Raw genomic sequence first — 17,471 nt, 5'->3', positions numbered from 1 at the left:
GCTTTTGACATCCTAAATTTATGCAGGGAAAATTTTATCTGGATCACTGAATAACAGCATTTTTTTAAAAAAGCTTTTTACAGTGTCTAAAATTATCTCGAAAATTATAAACAAATTTGCTACCAATTTACGTACTGTAAATTTGTGGTCAGTGGCGTACTTTATCATGATCAAGGGAGGCATATTTTTTTAATTGAAACTACTGGTTTTCATTACATATTATTATTATTAAAAAGTCAACTTTTTTGGTACAGCAACATAAAGAACTTGTATTACAAAATCATCAAAAACGTTAATTTTTTTGTTAGTTTTATCAAAGCAATTTATTGTATCAAAAATTAGTTTTTCCATTAAATTTTGTTATGTAGTATAAATATTTTTTTTTACATTTTTATATCCAAAAAGGTGTGCACTTAATCAGAAAATGGTGGTTGATATTTAAAAATAATTGCTCCCTTGACTCTGCAGACGTACGCAACTCACCACAATTTTAAAGTGCGTAGATTGGTAGCAAATTTTTTATAAGCTTAGATATCATGAAGAGCTTCTTTAAGAAATGTTGCTTTGAAGATATAATCAATGTTCCAGACACCATTCACTAAACCTAGTTTACCGACATGCAGCTTAAGTGGAGGTAAACTCGGTAACTTTATTTGATATGCTACTTTTTTTACGTCGACGCGCCGGCCGGTGGGAAGTTCTTCATGCCGCCACAGGGAAAAGTTTGTAGAGAGTTCAGGATACACATTAAAGCGCTAGATGTGATGCTGTAAAAGGTAAAACCCGGTGGACATCATTACAAAGAAACTTTAACTGCACTGGAAAAATTGACGGATTAGAAGAGAGGAATTCGTTGATAACGCCTTAAGATATGCTAAACGTTATGCGAAAAGTCTGAAATTTCTTTTGAACCCCCAAGCCGGATCAGGGGGAAGCATATATTTGGCGACGGAAGTAAAGATGTGGAGTTCGTATACGAAGATGACTTGAAGCGAACAATTTTTTCTTCCGAGGTTTTCTTCAATAGACAGAGTGGCTGCTGAACTTTGGCTGCAGAATGTAGCCCAAAAATATGCTTTTTTAAGACCTGCAGCGATATTGTGCGTGGGCGAACTTAGCTTAGCTCAAGTTCCTCAACACATTAATAAAGACGAATTCCAACTGAGTTCATAGGTACGTTTACGAGTTTTCGTAGCTGCAAGAGATCCAGGCTGTAAAAAACAGTTCATTATGTCCAGCTCTCGGGGTTAATTAAAATATAATATTATTCAGTCCAAACTTGAAGATGGCTTACCGAACATGCTCATTGACATTTGACAATTGTATAAAAGATTTTGCTATGAAAAAAAACACGAAAAGTAAATTTTTAATTAATAAATAAATTTAAATCTGCTTTATTTGACTTGATTTTCTTGATTAATAAATATTTCCGGTCGGCCCCAGGCGGCGAAAGCCCTAGCTACGCCACTGTAATTAGAACATTTGAAAAACATCTCGACTATTTTAAGATGCTCACAAATCACAAGCCATCAATGCCTAGGCAATTCTTTCGACTGGAAAAATATACAACATAAAAATCAATTTACGGAAGGCTTTAAACGAATTAAGTGATTACGCGAAAATTACTGCAGAAAGTACTATAAAATCGGATGCCGAGGACAAAGGTAATACACTGTTTATCATAAAATCGTGGTATGTCAATAAATCAATAGTAATTGTTATACCCGATAACTCATACCGATTGTTGTTTTAACAGACAGACGACCTATAATGAGCTAATGTCAATATTTAGTTAGTCGGTTAAGATGTTTGCTTCTACGAACGGTAAATATTACCAAACCCCTACTAGAAAATTTTATTAAGCCTTTGTAAAACGCCGATTTATCAAACACCACTTTGCCAAATTAAATATTTGAAAAAATTTAAATTCCGCGCTCTTCTCGCATCGACAACTACATATTAATTAGAAGCCCTTAAAAGTCAATTTCTGAACAAACAAGGACTTTAAACCCGAAACTGTTATTCGGTTCGGCGTTCGCATCCCGAAATCAATCTAAACACTTGTGATTAACTGGAAAATTGATCGGAACAATAACAATGCTATTCAAAGGGAGAAGTTTCGATGTTCTCCCATTCTGTGTTAAACTCGACTTTATTCCGTAATAGCATTTTCTTATTAAATTTATAAAGCAATTTCGTTTCAGTTAATATATAATTTTTCCCGCCGAAAGCGATCGATACGAAACAACTTAATATTAACCGTATATTCCTTAAGTGATCTCTTCCCGATTCAATTGATTTCTCATACTCTCCTTCATAAAACAATCCCCTTATGGCATTTCTCCGAAACAATACCCGATTTAATAAACTAATGCAAAACCGTAGTGGATGGGTGGAGATGAAATGAAATGAGAATGGTGTACACCCTCAGGATGCAAGGGGTATACGGGGAACACTTCCGCATGCCGTTTATAACCCCTTCCTACTAGTTTTATCCTTATCTGACTCCGTAATTAATAGTTATTTCGTAACAAAGCACCAATTTTATTTTTATTCGCTTTTTTATTACCGTTGTATAGTATTCGATACATACTAATTCTTATAGGTACTCGCTACGCCCGAAAAATGTCAAAAGGGTTAGATGACCGAAACATTTTCGTAGGCAGGTACGCCGGGATTTAAATATAGGTCTCACGTGCTGAGCCAAGGGAAACAATTTACAGATATTTATGACACCCCAAATATGCTCATAATTCAACCCTTCGACTAACTAAAGGCATTCCGACAACAAGAGGAAGCAGGGGCCGAGGGGAAGGGTTTTAGCGAGCGGGGTGAGTTTAATCAATTGTGTGTACAGCCGTACCAAGAATTGACTTAGAAAGCGAGCCGTTTGGTGTCAACTTAACGTAATTGTGACCTGATTTAAAACTGAACAGGTGTACGAGGTTAATCGATCGGAGGACATGGTCGACATCGTTTCATTTCCGAGGTATGGATTAGAAAGAAACAAGCTGCACGGCTAATAATACAAACTGAAACTTTGAGATCGATGCAACTCTTTTCGCTCATTGCCAAATTGAATAGACCTCCTCCCTTAATTAGAGGCCCACATTGAAAGCCTTCGTGTTCAATGTTGTATCTACGATAAATGCAGCCGTTTCTCTGGAGTGACGGTAATGGTCTCATCTAGATGAGTAACTTAAACTTTCTAAACTGTATTATATCCTGAACATAAATCACGAGACGCATTCATCACACCGCGACTCAATCGTCCTTACATTGTGCTTGTACCGTATTTGGAGTAATTGAATATTTAATTAAATATCTGCAATTAGTGCAGTTGCTTGTAAAATTCTTTTGACCGTCTTCGTGATGAAGATTTATTTGCAAAATACAATTTTATATACAGAGTGTCAAACGAAAAGTTGGGCTTCAGATACTTTATAGTTTTGAATTTTTGTTTGTTCGTCCGTACGTGTGCACGACAATTCTTTTAAGAAACTGAGAATTTCCGAATATCTTTGATTTCAACAAGAAAAAGATTCTTTAATAAATATTTGTATTTGAAACAAATTTCGATCGGTAGTATCTTCTGCAAAACAAAATAAGCGTCTCGCACTTTCGCAAATATCATTTCAACGTAGAGGTTTGAATTGGCTTTAAAGTGTTACCGTTCAGTCCAATCCTTAGAATCCAAGTTCTATACCTACATTTAACTCCACCAACTTCCCCAACTTCCCAACTTAAGTTTCTTTATTTTTCGTTTTATTCGAAGAGATTCAAAAATTGACTCAACAAACAATTTAAAAAATACCACAGGTTAGTATTGAAGGTTCCACCTACTGTAACGGGAGCCCGTTTTCTAATTTAACATCATATATATTTAAGGTAGTAAGAAAGAGAAAATAATCTTTCTAATGACCCTCCACATGACTTATGTTAGCATTTAAAAAACTTCAAGATGATGGTCACACAAATAAAATACAAATAAAAAGGTAATAGTTACATTTAAAGAAATTAACTTTCTTTCATTTGTTTTTATAACTATAAACCGACCTATAAACTTTCGCATTAAATTGTATTCTTAAAACGGACCAGTGGAAGCGATGTTCAAACTTGAAGTATAATTTTGATCGGTCCGAGTTTTCTAAACTCAATCAAAAGGATCGAAAGAAAAACCTACTGACGGGAGGGTCCAGATAAGATTTTCTTATTTTTTATTATCGACCCTCTGTGTACGGGGTACAATGTAAAAACAAGTTTTGTAAGCTCAATTTGAATTTGACTGAGACCTTCGAGTCTTTCCAGTTAATAAGTGTTTTAAGTCATTGTTGTCGGAACTCAGTTGTGCCCTGAGGAATAATTTAAAAAGGAAAAAAATCTAAATTGTATAATTTAAGCTGGCTAGGTGAGTATCTGTTGGGTGGTATAGTGACCGCATACCATAGAACACAGCAATATTACCATACCCAAAACCGAAATTATCTGTATTCCAATGTCTCTTTGGATGTATCAATATATCACCTACAGTTCTTGTCGCGGACTGCACTGCTTCATCCACAAATGCGCCACAACTATGATAGATCCAGATGGTAAGTGACATTACAGGAAATCTTCACCTTGGTCATCAAGACCACACCAACATGTCTTCCCGAGGTCTATTCATTATAACGATATAATCTGTGTGGAAAACAAGAAAAATTCGTTTTCTTTCCACCTGACAAACCTCGGAACAAACCATACGTTTTTTGTGTGTGTAAATCTAATTTTCCTCAAACGATTCCTCTATTCGCAGACCATTGACCTATAAGACTCACGTTTAATTTAGTTCGGAATATTTTAACGAAAAGATTGCATCTACTAACAAACGGCTTCGGAATTCCACTAAAATTATGCGTACGCACAGCGCGTTTAAAGCAATCGGAGAGTTGACCGTAAAAATGCTATTACAAAATACATGCACCACTTGATGGAGCCATGATTATAAAATATGCATCAATTGTTTGGAAAATTACAGGAAATATACAACACTCACAATCGTATAAAGGTTAATTACGTTCTTCCTGTAATCTTTTAAACTATTCAGATAATTAAATGTTTACGCTAATGGAATTGACTTTAAAAATGCTTTTGGAATGCTGATTGATTATATCTTAATCTATATCTGGTGGAGAACAACTCTTGTTCTGTTAAAGAATTATGGTGATTGCTTAATTAGGTAACGAATTCGGCTTAGTAGAAAATTTCTGATCCGTTACATCACTAATACAATTGCCTATAGTATGTCAATTATTTCATGCCTGATATACGCCATTTATTAATATTTTTTGCCTGTCTATTTTTTATGTTTTCGTATTACTTCCGAAAGTACATTAAATCAACTTCGACCAAAATTAAACTGATGTCATAGAAGCGGTCCATAGATGTTACCACGTGGTACGCCATTAATTAATAGAAAAAATTCATGTTGTAACTTGAAATTGAAACTATTTTCATATATCATTTTAATCAAATACGTCTTGTAACCTAAAACACCTCGTAAAACACCTTCAATACCTTAACAGACAACGCATCAGAATTGGGAGGAAGGGGGAGGCGAGGGCCGCGGGCGAGGCCGCGGGTCATAACTCTCAGAACAAATAATGTGATTTTGTGGTTTTCGAGGTGGTTTAATAACTTTACTAAGTTTACTACTACGATCAGAAAATTATAAAATAATGTTACATAGTCGCAAGCACTTCCAGTGCTTCCAGTTACATAGTGTAATTACAAAATGTATGACTCTGACACCCAATCTGTTTACAATTTTATACAGAGTAAATTTTCCCTTGTATAAGAATCTCCAAAGCCAGCAGAGATAGAGACGGTTAAATCCAGAAAGAAATGCAGTTTGTCGAGCATATATGTTAACTCTCTTTTTGATTTTTGGAAGAAAAAAATGCATGACTTCAGTTCGCTCCATGTCTCAGAAGAAAATATGGCATCAGTCATGACAGAACATATTGAGTTTTCATGTTCTCGTAGGTTTAGGAATAGCTAAAATTCGCCCCCTACGGGTCGCTCCACATTGATGGGATGCATCCACATCTGCTGCTTCCTAAACCCAAATCACTGAATAGTATAACAAGTATAAATTGTGCACAACTCTTGTGCAGATAAAGCGCATTTTAAAACCGAAATAGCTTTTGTGTTGACGCCTCGATCGCCCTTTGTGAGTACCCTCTTTCGACAATCCGTTCTTGAGGTATAAGGGAATATCCTCGATCACGATAAGAGGTCGAGGAGGAGGGCTATGGTTGGTAGAAATTAATTCCTTTCGTTGAGACCTTTCATTAGACATTAGTTCCACTCCCAGCGAAATTTAATGTCCGCCTGGCAAACCTTCACGGTATAGGCTACCTACTGCAAAAAATTCCAGGACTCTAGGACCATTCCCCTAGAAGTAGTTCAAAACGGTAGAAGTGGGTCCGGACGGACAAAGCGCAAACAATAGCACACTTTTTTTAATTTTTAAAAAATGCGCTAAAAAAGAAATACAATACATATACCTATTTTACCGTTCGGACTGTTCCTACTACTACTTTCTTATTTCTTACGGGCGTAATTATATTGGACATTTACGGAATGAGATAGAGGACCAAAAAAGAAAAATAATAACGTGTCACACTCTACACTTTTACATACATTTACAAGAAAATATTCAAAATCAGAAGTTTTACATTCATTTTGCAACAAAACATCCACGGGTAACTAGATCTTGCTTAATCAAGATGGCTATGGCATTCAAACAAATTTATTTTTTTGTCCCCATTCCGTAAAAATCCAATATGGCGCCCATACAAACTCGCAAAAGAGCGTTATTATTGTTCTTATATAACATGTCCGCAAATGAAGAAATCAAAGGGAAAATATTTCGGTATATCGGTTCTAGGAAATACTAAAACGGAACTGATATTTGAACTTGTAAAGGAGGCGAAGGGGGATAGTCATCGAGAGTCCATTGTAGAGTCAAGAGTAGAAATTTGCATTTTGTAAGGTAATTTCTTTTCATTTAGCACTCATTAATTGAATTTAATACATAATAATTTGCAAGTAGCTTTGTGGGCTAATTACCTCGATAAAAGACACAAATACAGCCAGTGGAGGCCTGGTTTAGGAACAGGACTTAATTAAAGTTAAAGTTGTTGCATTGCATTCCACTTTATTATGATTGATTAAAATTTAACCCTTGCGAAATTATGCGTCCAGATAACATCAATGCTTTGTAATTGGAATTAATTTGCGAACAGCTAACCTAAATTCTATTAAATTTAGCCGAAAGGATTAATTATTTCCATTTACTTGCTCTTGTATTTGACTTTATCATACATTGGAGTTTTTAAAAGAAATTTGTACTGGTTCAAGGTAGTAGTAAAAAGTTAACTGTATCTGTCAATAAGGTCAGAATTGACCCTTAAATTTTAGTTCTGTAAACCACAGACCATTTCATTGTAGCTGTCAGTGGGGTCAAAATTGAGTCTTCAACTTTGGTTCTGTAAACCCCTAATACCAGTTTGCGTTTCCGTAGTCAATCGGTATGACTGTATGAGTACTGATGCTCTCTGCGTTCGTAGTGGATCGAAATATATATAACTACAAATATCAGGAAAAAAAGTTATCGGACCATACTTTTTTTTTAGTGGAACCCTTGTATATTTTATTCTAAAAAGATAGAATATTATATTCTGATTCAAAAAATATAACACTAGGAGAAATTTAAAAAAATCAATATTGGTTAAAATAATTATAAACAATTTTTAAAAAAATTAAATAAATTCAAACATTAATAATCTTTCTGAATTTGTTTGAATCACTTGTATTTTTTTAATATAAGCCCTAATGTGTTATATTTTTAAAAAGAGAATTTAATATTAATAATATTCAATTTTAAAAAGCAGATTATTCAACAATAATTCTAAAGGAGCTTTGGTAATTTTTCTGTATATCTTTTAACACGAAAATAGGACACCCTGTACCTACTATTATACCTATATATACCTACTGTTTCGTCCCATTGTAATTTTAATTGTTCCTTAGCATTTCGTTTGTCCTATTTTCCACTTTACTTCGTTACCCTCCGTTTTCCCTTTCCAACTTACTTAAAAGCAAACCTGCGCGGAAAAGGAGGGAATCGAGAAGGGTAGATTGCAGGACAACGCACTAGAAAACCACCGAGTTCGGTCGTAAAATTAAGAAAAACCACAAGCCACCAACTGGTGTTCGTTCGTTAATATATTCGTCGTCGTTCAACGCTCAACAATTTACTACTTGGAATCAAGAATTCCTCGAAGAATTCCTAGCAACAATTTCGTCGTACCGTACTTGCAACCCTTCGTTTCCTGTCCATCCACCTAAGTGGACAATTGAACCACCAGCGCTCGTCTTTGTCGATCCACAAGTAAGTTCCTTTTTTATTAATTCGTCCTGTCAACCTCAGTTTTGCAGTGAGCCGCTCTTACCGGTCCGCCAGGAAATCCATACATTAATTTTTTGTCATTATATAAAGTAATAAATAGTTTGTTTACGTATATTTCTTTTCAATTTCCTTTTAGACAAGGCACGAGAAAGATTTCCTTTCATCATACAGTCCACTTAATCGTTCATTTATTAATCCTTTGTACCAGCGCGGAACACCTACAATAGCGAATTTCACGAGCAATTGCGATGTTATTTTGCTTTCGTGCTCCTCTCAGTTCCCTATTTACCTATACATTTATAACCAAGGTATTCGAGAAAGTTGTCAAGCCTCGTAGGGTCCTAACCGAGGTCGTAACACTATCATTAAGGAAGTTTGCGTGTGGGGAAAGGTGAGTAATATAATAATCAGAGTATTTACCGTAGTATTTACCATCTGACTGACTACAGTACTCTCGACAGTACTTTTCCAATTTTCTTGAAAATGAACACCTCACATTCCGAGTTATGAGGTGGTGCACCGTCTTGTTGAGACATTATTTCTCTCTACTTTCTAGCATCAGGCAAGCGCAATAACGTACATTGAACGCTAACTTCAAATACACATCAAGGGCCTCGTGGATCCTTCGCGAAAAAACACCTTAATTCTGTTTCCCTATGATGCGTTCTCCCTGGGACACACGGTATATTGAAAAGATCATAACACTTTTTCAATGAAATTTTTTTTTAGTTTTTTTTTTATTCTATCACTAAAAAAGCAAACAAATTTTTCTCGTTGGTGGCCGTAGGTATAGAAAGTCATTATACGGCGGGAAATCAAAAAATTGCCAACTTCAGAATGGCCCTATATTTTCTTACTCGTTTTCTTAGTTAAAAAATATACAGAAAAATGTTTATTGCAAAAGTTTCTTTATGATTGTTCAATAATGTACCGTTTTCAAAATAAGTAGGTATACGGGGTCAGGTAAAAAAGTTATCGGACCTAACCTCTTTTTTAGTCGAACACACATGGCACACACGGGTGTATCCTTTATTCTAAAAAGGTAGCATACTAAATTCTCTAAAAAAATAAAACAATAAAAAAATTCAATACTTATTGGTTTTTGAATTTTTAAAACATCCCTACTGTGTTGTATTTTTGAAGAGAATGTATGCTATTTTTTAGTTAAAATATACAAGATGTTCTATTTGAAAAATGAGGTTAGGTCCGGTAACTTTTTTAGTTTACCCTGCAATTTTGAAAACGGTATATTAATTCAGCAAGTACCATTATAATAAACATTTTTCTGTGTCTCTTTTCACTAAGAAACAGGGTTTGAACAAACCGGGTTTTTTTTAAAAACCCAAACCCACTGGGCCCAAGTGGGTTTTTTCGGGCTTTTCGGGTAAAAGTGGGCAATAGTACTTTTTCGATCGGAATTAAACAATTCGACAGTATGAAAAAAAAAGGCGCCGCAATATTGTGGTTGTGTTGTGGTGGTTCACTTTTACATTTTAGTATGGGTAAGAATAAGAATGCAAATTTTGAACTGTTTTGAATTGTTAACTAATAAGAACTAAACGAACTCAAATGAAAGTATCTATGTTTTATCTTTGTATTTTAAAAATTAAAAGTGATTCGTGTATAATTTGAAATATACCTACTTTTGCCATATAAATTTATTTCAAACCAGCCCAAGTCAAAAAAACTTGTTAATTATTTCAAAATGAAAAACCGAGGGGGTAATACATGAGCAAAATGTTGTACGAAAGACTACCAGTTGCGAAAGACTACCACAGACTACCATAGGACTACCAGTGACTACCCCATGAATACCAGAGACTACCATATAAATACCAGAGACTACCAATGAATACCAGTGACTACCACATGAATACCACAGACTACCAATGAATACCAGAGACTACCACATGAATACCAGTGACTACCACATGAATACCACAGACTACCAATGAATACCAGAGACTACCACATGAATACCAGTGACTACTCAAGACTACCACACAGGTGACAGCGAGATAAGGAGTTGTACCTGGACTGCGACCGGTGTTGGGTAACATCCTTTAATTCTAGATCTAGATACACCTCCAGATGCATTTAAAATCATGATCTAGATCCAGATCAAAGATCCGCACCTAGATAGACTAGAGATAGTCCTAAAATGATCTAGATCCTTTATACGAGTAGATCGTTCATAGGTAAATCTGATTTACATCGGTGGATTTGATTCATTATTCGGAAAATGCTTAGGTACTTATCTCATTCTGTGTAACCCCTTCAGGGTTTACTTTTATCTATGCAAAATTCGCAAAACAGCAAGAAAAATGATGCGTAAACTCTTGTGAAAAAGTCCTTCTTTGAAAATTATAATAACCGCCTAAATCTGAATTACTACTTAAGGCAAAGTGGTGTGCGTACCTACATAACAATAACGTGTTTCTCGGATAATTCGGGTAAACCGGCGGCGGCAGGCCCATGAATCAGTTGTACAGGGTGAATCGAGGGGTGAGTCAACGATTGCACGGAGTAACTTAATGCTTTGAAGATAAGATTTTTCGATAGAATACTTTTGCATTATGATGTGGTTGAATATTCTCCATATTTTAAAAATATTTGGAATTATACAGGATGCACCCCTCGGTGCACCCACAAAGTAGGGCGCCCAAATGGTACATTTTTAGCGCATTTTTGAAAAAAATACGCTATTATATTCGTTATGGCTGGCAGGCCGGCTGTCCGCGTGATATCTCCACAACTACAATAGCTAGAGAATTCAAATTTTCACTAAAAGCTTTCTGCTATAGTGTAGATGTGCAGGCACTAGTCTATTTTGAGTTAGATTACTTGTGAGATCGATAATTGAAGAAAATAATTTCGATATGGTTTCGGAGGTGCTATAATTTTACCGTTAGATAGCGCTACCAGTATAAAAACTTATTATTTACTTTGTGATTTGTTTTACAAAATGAAGACGTACCCTCAATTGAAATTAAATAAAATAAATTATTTAACGCAGCCAAAATTACTCCTGAGATCGATAATTTTAAACTTCGCTAATAAAATACTGACCTGCATTACCAAAAATGCGCTTTAATCATGCATATGCTGATTTACAACTTGTTTTAAATAGAATCCCCTGTAGCTTTTCGGATATTAACCATATAATAAAAAAGACACGTAGAATTCAAAAATGCAGGGGATTCTATTAAAAAAAATGTACCATTTGGGCGCCCTACTTTGTGGGTAGTGGGTGCACCCTGTATAATTCAAAATATTTTTAAAATGTGGAGAATATTCAACCATATCATAATGCAAAAGTATTCTATCGAAAAATCTTATCTCCAAGGCTTAATGCCTCCGCGCAATCGTTGACTCACCCTGTACTGTAAATAATTACCGATACTACCCCCTAAGCTAAACTACCCGTTATGCTAATGACTATTGACTTTCTGCTTAAACCTGTCTACTCTTAAAAGGCTGGTAAATCCCTAAAACTTGAATGGATCATATTTATTCTTTAAATATAGAAACGATTTACTCCGCCAATGTTAAAAACATTTATAACATAAATAAATTAAAATTGATCTTTGGATCTACTAGTGGAAAATCTATTATAATATAATCTAGATCTAGATACAAGATATTCTTCTAAAAAGGGTCTAGATCCAGATCTAAGATATATGTGATTATCATGGAAACCTTGGCCTCGACCTTGGCCTGTTTTTAAACACACAAGACAAATCATTGTTACTGATTGAATCGCTACCATCTTTAAAACAGAATCGTCACCTTCAATCACCAGCACTGCAACAATCAATTCAATTAATTTAAAAAGTATGCGATTTGATAGACAAAATCATAAAAACCATAGTTTATGCCGGAAATACCTACCTACAAGCAAAATGGAAAATAATAAATCAGTTAGTAAATGCTCATAGGAATACCAAAGACTACCACCAGAAAACCAGCGATTACCACTGAATACCACGGGAATGCCAGAGAATACCACTGATTACCTTCGGAATACCAGTGACTACCACAGACTACCATAGACTACCACAGGAATACCAAAGACTACCACGGGAATACCAGTGACTACCAGTCATGTGTACGAAAGAATACCACACCGACTAACCCCTCGTGAAAAACCCAATGGGTTATTTCAAGTGGGTCCAACCCGAAAAAACATTGAGTTTTCCACTGAGTCCATTCAGGCGAACCCTGCTAAGAAAATACACGGTCATTCTGAAATTGACAATTTTTTTGATTTTCCATCGTCTCTCTTAAGCGAGCGAATATTTTTAAATTTTGATCGTGCTATTTTAAGTTTGACCCAAAAAGAGCACATGACGTCTAATTTGCATTAAAAATTACAGAAATACTCTATAAAAGTGTCGAAAATGGGACACCCTGTAAATTTAACTTACTTATTTTTTCAAATCGATGAATATACATTTCAATACATTCATTTCATGAATATATACAAAATAATCGTGGAAGTATGGATGGAAGTAAATAAGTGGATACATTATTTGACAAAGTAGAAGTACAAATTTCTTGCAACGGTTTAGCTCTCGGTGGAACTAGCTGAGAGAAGAACCCGAGGAAGAATCAGATCACCTAAACTGTAGCATATACCTACATTAATTTTTGTTTAATTTCCGGGAGCGAGTGAAGGGGTTAAACTCACTAGACATTGTAGTAGAAACTTACATTGTACAGACTGAAAGAGGGGAGGGATAAAGTTTGTTTTCTTATGGTCGCCACTTGCGGGAAAGAAACGCTTTATAGTTTTCCGACTTCAATTATTGAATATCGAATTGAAGTTACAAAAGATAGAAAACAATTACTCCATTTAGCCTCTGGGCGTATATTTGAAAACGCTGCATTCTTATCCCAAGCCAAGTATAAACTCGCGAGTCCCATGTGCAACTTAAAATCGAGCGAGATAAAATGTCGTTAAATAAATTGAAGAGATAACCGTTCTTAGTCATCGAATTTATGAACACAATTCGGTTACCAAACATTGAGCATCGCCTCGAATTTCAACGTAATTACAGTTGTTTCTTAGAGATAACTGAAAATTTAATTCAATTAAAACGTAATGTGTGTGCAGTGTAAATTCTTCACAGTTGTTAATTAAATTTCTAATTCCGTTCTCGGTCTATGACAGTCATCAAAGTAGATTAAATTGGGATGAGTTTTATTAAATTGCTCATATGTCTGTTTTATATTACGTTTCATCACAATTCCCTCTAGAATGGAAACTAATTGGTAGAATGAGGAATTTCTTCCTAATATTAGTTACATTCGCGCTAGCTCGATCGCTACAAATTTTAACGTTATTTTTACTCGCCGTCGTCGTCGTCGGTGACAATGAATCTGTTGCAGTCTCGAATTACAAGAGGTAGGTAGTGGGAAACAGGTTTTGGTTTAACCTTCTCCATCTCTATCTTTAGGTGAAATCCACAGGTTGAATTCTTATAAAGCAGTGGACCAAATAAAGAACGCTAGAAAAAATTCGTCGAACACGTGTACGATACTTTAAATTAATTCGCCATCATAACTGCACAGTTCATAGTTGATATCCAACGGCGAAACTCGCTATTGTCGGCTTAAAATTACATAAAAAGAATGTCGAGACTGGAATATATGACGACTTGTCTCTCAAAGATCCCTATCTGCTCAACTTTTCAGAATTGTAAATTTTTTGGGATTCAAATTTACATCTTGAAATATACAAATGGGTTTTATTTTTACATTATTTCCCTTCTAATGGCCACTTTAAAAGTTACCTTTTTAACTTTGAGGGAGAAGGGATGGTATTATGTTAATAAGTGGGAAGAAATTAATTAGAGCTAGAGACAGGTGACGTCATCGTCGTATTTGTGACCACCAAGTCGAGCGAATGGCGTTATAAATAAACCCCGGCGCGTTACATAAAAACTAAGGCTTAGCTGTGGCATTCCTTAGCACACGCCGATCGTGCCGTGCCGTGCTACAGGTTGCGTTGTGCCATTGTGAACTGAACTTGCCTGGTTAAAAGTTTGCCTATTGCCCTCGAGCGTTACGGTTTTAAAGTAAAAGGTTCGGCAATTTACGAAGAAATATTGTAAGAGATTTAATGGAACGGGCTCTATATACAACCGGCGTTTTCGTTTCGGTTGGGGTCGCAATAGAAAATCGGCTCGAAAGTAGCGTATTCATATCGTAAAAAGCGGAAACGCGCGGCGTGGTGGGAACCGTAAACAAACATGCGTGCAATCAGCAAAAACGTCCAAAGTGATAACGGTCCCATGTGGCCGCGGTCTCATTCAATCAAGGGATGATATCGATCGAGCGCGACTTGAATGAGTCGCGACAAGGGCCAGACTACGACAACATTTAAAAACAACATAATACTCACTTTTTCGTTAATTTCTGTATTGACCCGACAGAAACAAAGCTGACCGTTCGGCCAACCCCCTGAGGAGAAAGGTTCCGACCTCTTTGTTCCACAAAGTTTTAAAGACACTACACAAGTTCTTGTTAGCCTTGGACAGTCACAGTGGTTCCTTGTCCGTAGCCAGCACTTCAGTTCAACCTCTGAGTAATAATAACAGACGAAATGCGGCAAATTTCAACACATATTCAGTAGACTACCCAACATGTTTGACCGGCACACTTAAAATAACAGAAATTGCCCTTAAAAATATCTTCGCGCCGGTTTTTCCTTCCACCACAGTTCATAACTTACTCACATTTAAAGCGAAAATCCAATTAGAATATGAACGTGTTACGCGCCGAATTCATTTATGTACATTACAAACGTACGTGGAAAACACACGCTTATGACTCGTGAAACTGTACTGTCGAAGTGCGGGTTGCAGATCCTGGTCGTTCCGTCTCTCGTAGAAAGATCGGCGAAGTTCGAGATCTCTCGTTTCGACGTCCTCACCTGGTGACGGCGTCCCAAAGTTCTGAGCATTACATCTCGCGCGAAGCTCTCGTAACGCCGCTCTTCGAATTCCTGCTGAATTTATCAAGTCGCAAGATAGGCGGTCCGGTATACGCGATTGCGCGAAAACATTACCAGTAGAATTTCATGCTCAAGAACATTAAACTAGGAGGTTGGACTTGGTTACCGACGAAGAGGACAGGTGACAAATCAGTGGCCTTTGATTGGGTATCGTTTCAAATATCACTAGGTATCGACTCGCCTCTTTAAAATAATCACCAGCGTGGTCACCTGGAGAAATTTGCGCCAGCACTGACCGTTCACCATTAATTTCTAATTACGCGCTCGCTCCTCTCTACTTAATATAAATGTAATCGACCCACCTTTATCTATTATTTCGCCAAAACTTCGGTCGCAAACTTTGACAGCTTAATAAACAATTAATTCGATAGCGTGGCGAAGCGGTTAGTACCTGCATAATAAAAACGAACAATTAAAAAAGTACCCGGTTAAAACGATCTCCATCCACTTTGGGGCTATATACACCATCTGTCATTACCCCTTTGTGCAACCCACTAATTTAATTACTTTCGATCGTTCTTTTATGTATAACCGGTCATATATACCCACCGTTTCCACCGTAGGTATTGTCTTACACAAATTTCAATCAAACCTGAAATTACAATCGTTACTAATTTATTATTTCTAAATGACTTCTTTTCATGCAAATCAAAAGCTAAAATTTTTCATATGAACTTTTTTTCAATATCGCCGAACCGTATTCCATTTAAAGCATTCAACTGCCCCTTGTACACCCTAAGGGATGAGGCAATTTATAGTATTTATATAGAATGTATGTGTCTAATCAAATAAATTTTTCCACAAATCGACGCCTGATTGAGTAGAAGTAGGAGCACAATATTTTTTGCAGCCATCAGATCCTCGGTCTTTGCATCGACGACACTTCCTGTAAAGTTGGTAGGTCTCTAATTTCGTGATACATCTGACATTCCTTGTTTCAAACTTCCACTAGCCCCGTAGAATTGGGGACCAGGGGAAGGGGGAGGCAAATACTTTCCCACATGGAGAACTCGACCCTTCCACTAGTAAAGATCTACACAAATAAAAATCAATGTTTAACAGTATAGGTAAGTAGGACTTACGCGTATATTTTGATTTTTGAACAATATTACATTTAAGGCATCTACAGGGTGAACGATATAAAAAAGATATTTTTTATTAATAAAAAAAAAATGTGGGAAAATGATCAAAATTTTACACTTAATTCACTTTAACTCCATGTGACCATGCACCTTTTGCATGCTTTAGCACACCCTTGGCACCCACTTTTCGCGCTCTTGATAATTGCTTAATATAACACAATGTAGCACGCTAATCTTATCAAACATTTAATAAAAAATGTAACAAAAGGAGAAATAGAAAGCTCCAACCAATCTAAGTCGCGATATTAATTAAAAAAATGTTTTAGGTTGAAAGATGGATCTAATAGTGGGTTTTCCATTTTTAAATGAGTTAGGTTCATTGTGTGTTTCCGTGGTTGTCTTTCCCAGTTTGTGGGCGCATAAATGATATACATATTGTAACGTAAATTTAATTTCGTTTAAAATAGATTAATTTATAACAGTAATTATAATTTATCACTTACAATTTATAACATAACACAAGCGCATCGAAGTTGGAACTGAACTTTAGCCACAATTCGATTAGCTTATATATAGCAAACAACATTACTTTTGTACTGTAACGTAAATTTAATTACGTCGTTTATTTATTTACAATTAATTAACAATAAATTTACAAGAGTATTAAGATGGGTTAATTTATAACAGTAATTACAAATTATCACCCACAATTTATAACATAACAAGAACACATCGATATAGGAACTGCACTCGAAACACAATTCGATTTGCTTAGTAAAACGTTCTGGAGCGTTCAAACACTTCAGAATGTTCTAGATCAAACACGTCATATTTCCATGAAAGATTGCGTCACATCCGCCAACGTTCTTTATCGGCAATGGCTAATCTTTTATGTCGCCTCGATGTCTATTTTAAT

General features: G+C 35.8%; 1 long non-coding RNA gene across 1 annotated transcript in view; it reads right to left on the bottom strand.

Annotated features, from left to right (window-relative positions):
- LOC116169849 overlaps nucleotides 1-15,439 on the bottom strand; it is a 72,588-nt gene extending 57,149 nt beyond the window's left edge. Inside the window, exon 1 of the long non-coding RNA XR_004145091.1 lies at nucleotides 14,862-15,439. This is a non-coding gene — a long non-coding RNA (uncharacterized LOC116169849). The remainder of the gene's footprint in view (nucleotides 1-14,861) is intronic.
- Nucleotides 15,440-17,471: the final 2,032 nt, after the last annotated feature.

The sequence above is a fragment of the Photinus pyralis genome, unplaced genomic scaffold (assembly GCF_008802855.1).
Source record: "Photinus pyralis isolate 1611_PpyrPB1 unplaced genomic scaffold, Ppyr1.3 Ppyr1.4_LG4, whole genome shotgun sequence".
In the NCBI taxonomy this organism is placed as follows: Eukaryota; Metazoa; Arthropoda; class Insecta; order Coleoptera; family Lampyridae; genus Photinus; species Photinus pyralis.
Note: the sequence above shows the minus strand (reverse complement) of the source record. Positions and strands in the feature narration are given on the sequence as shown.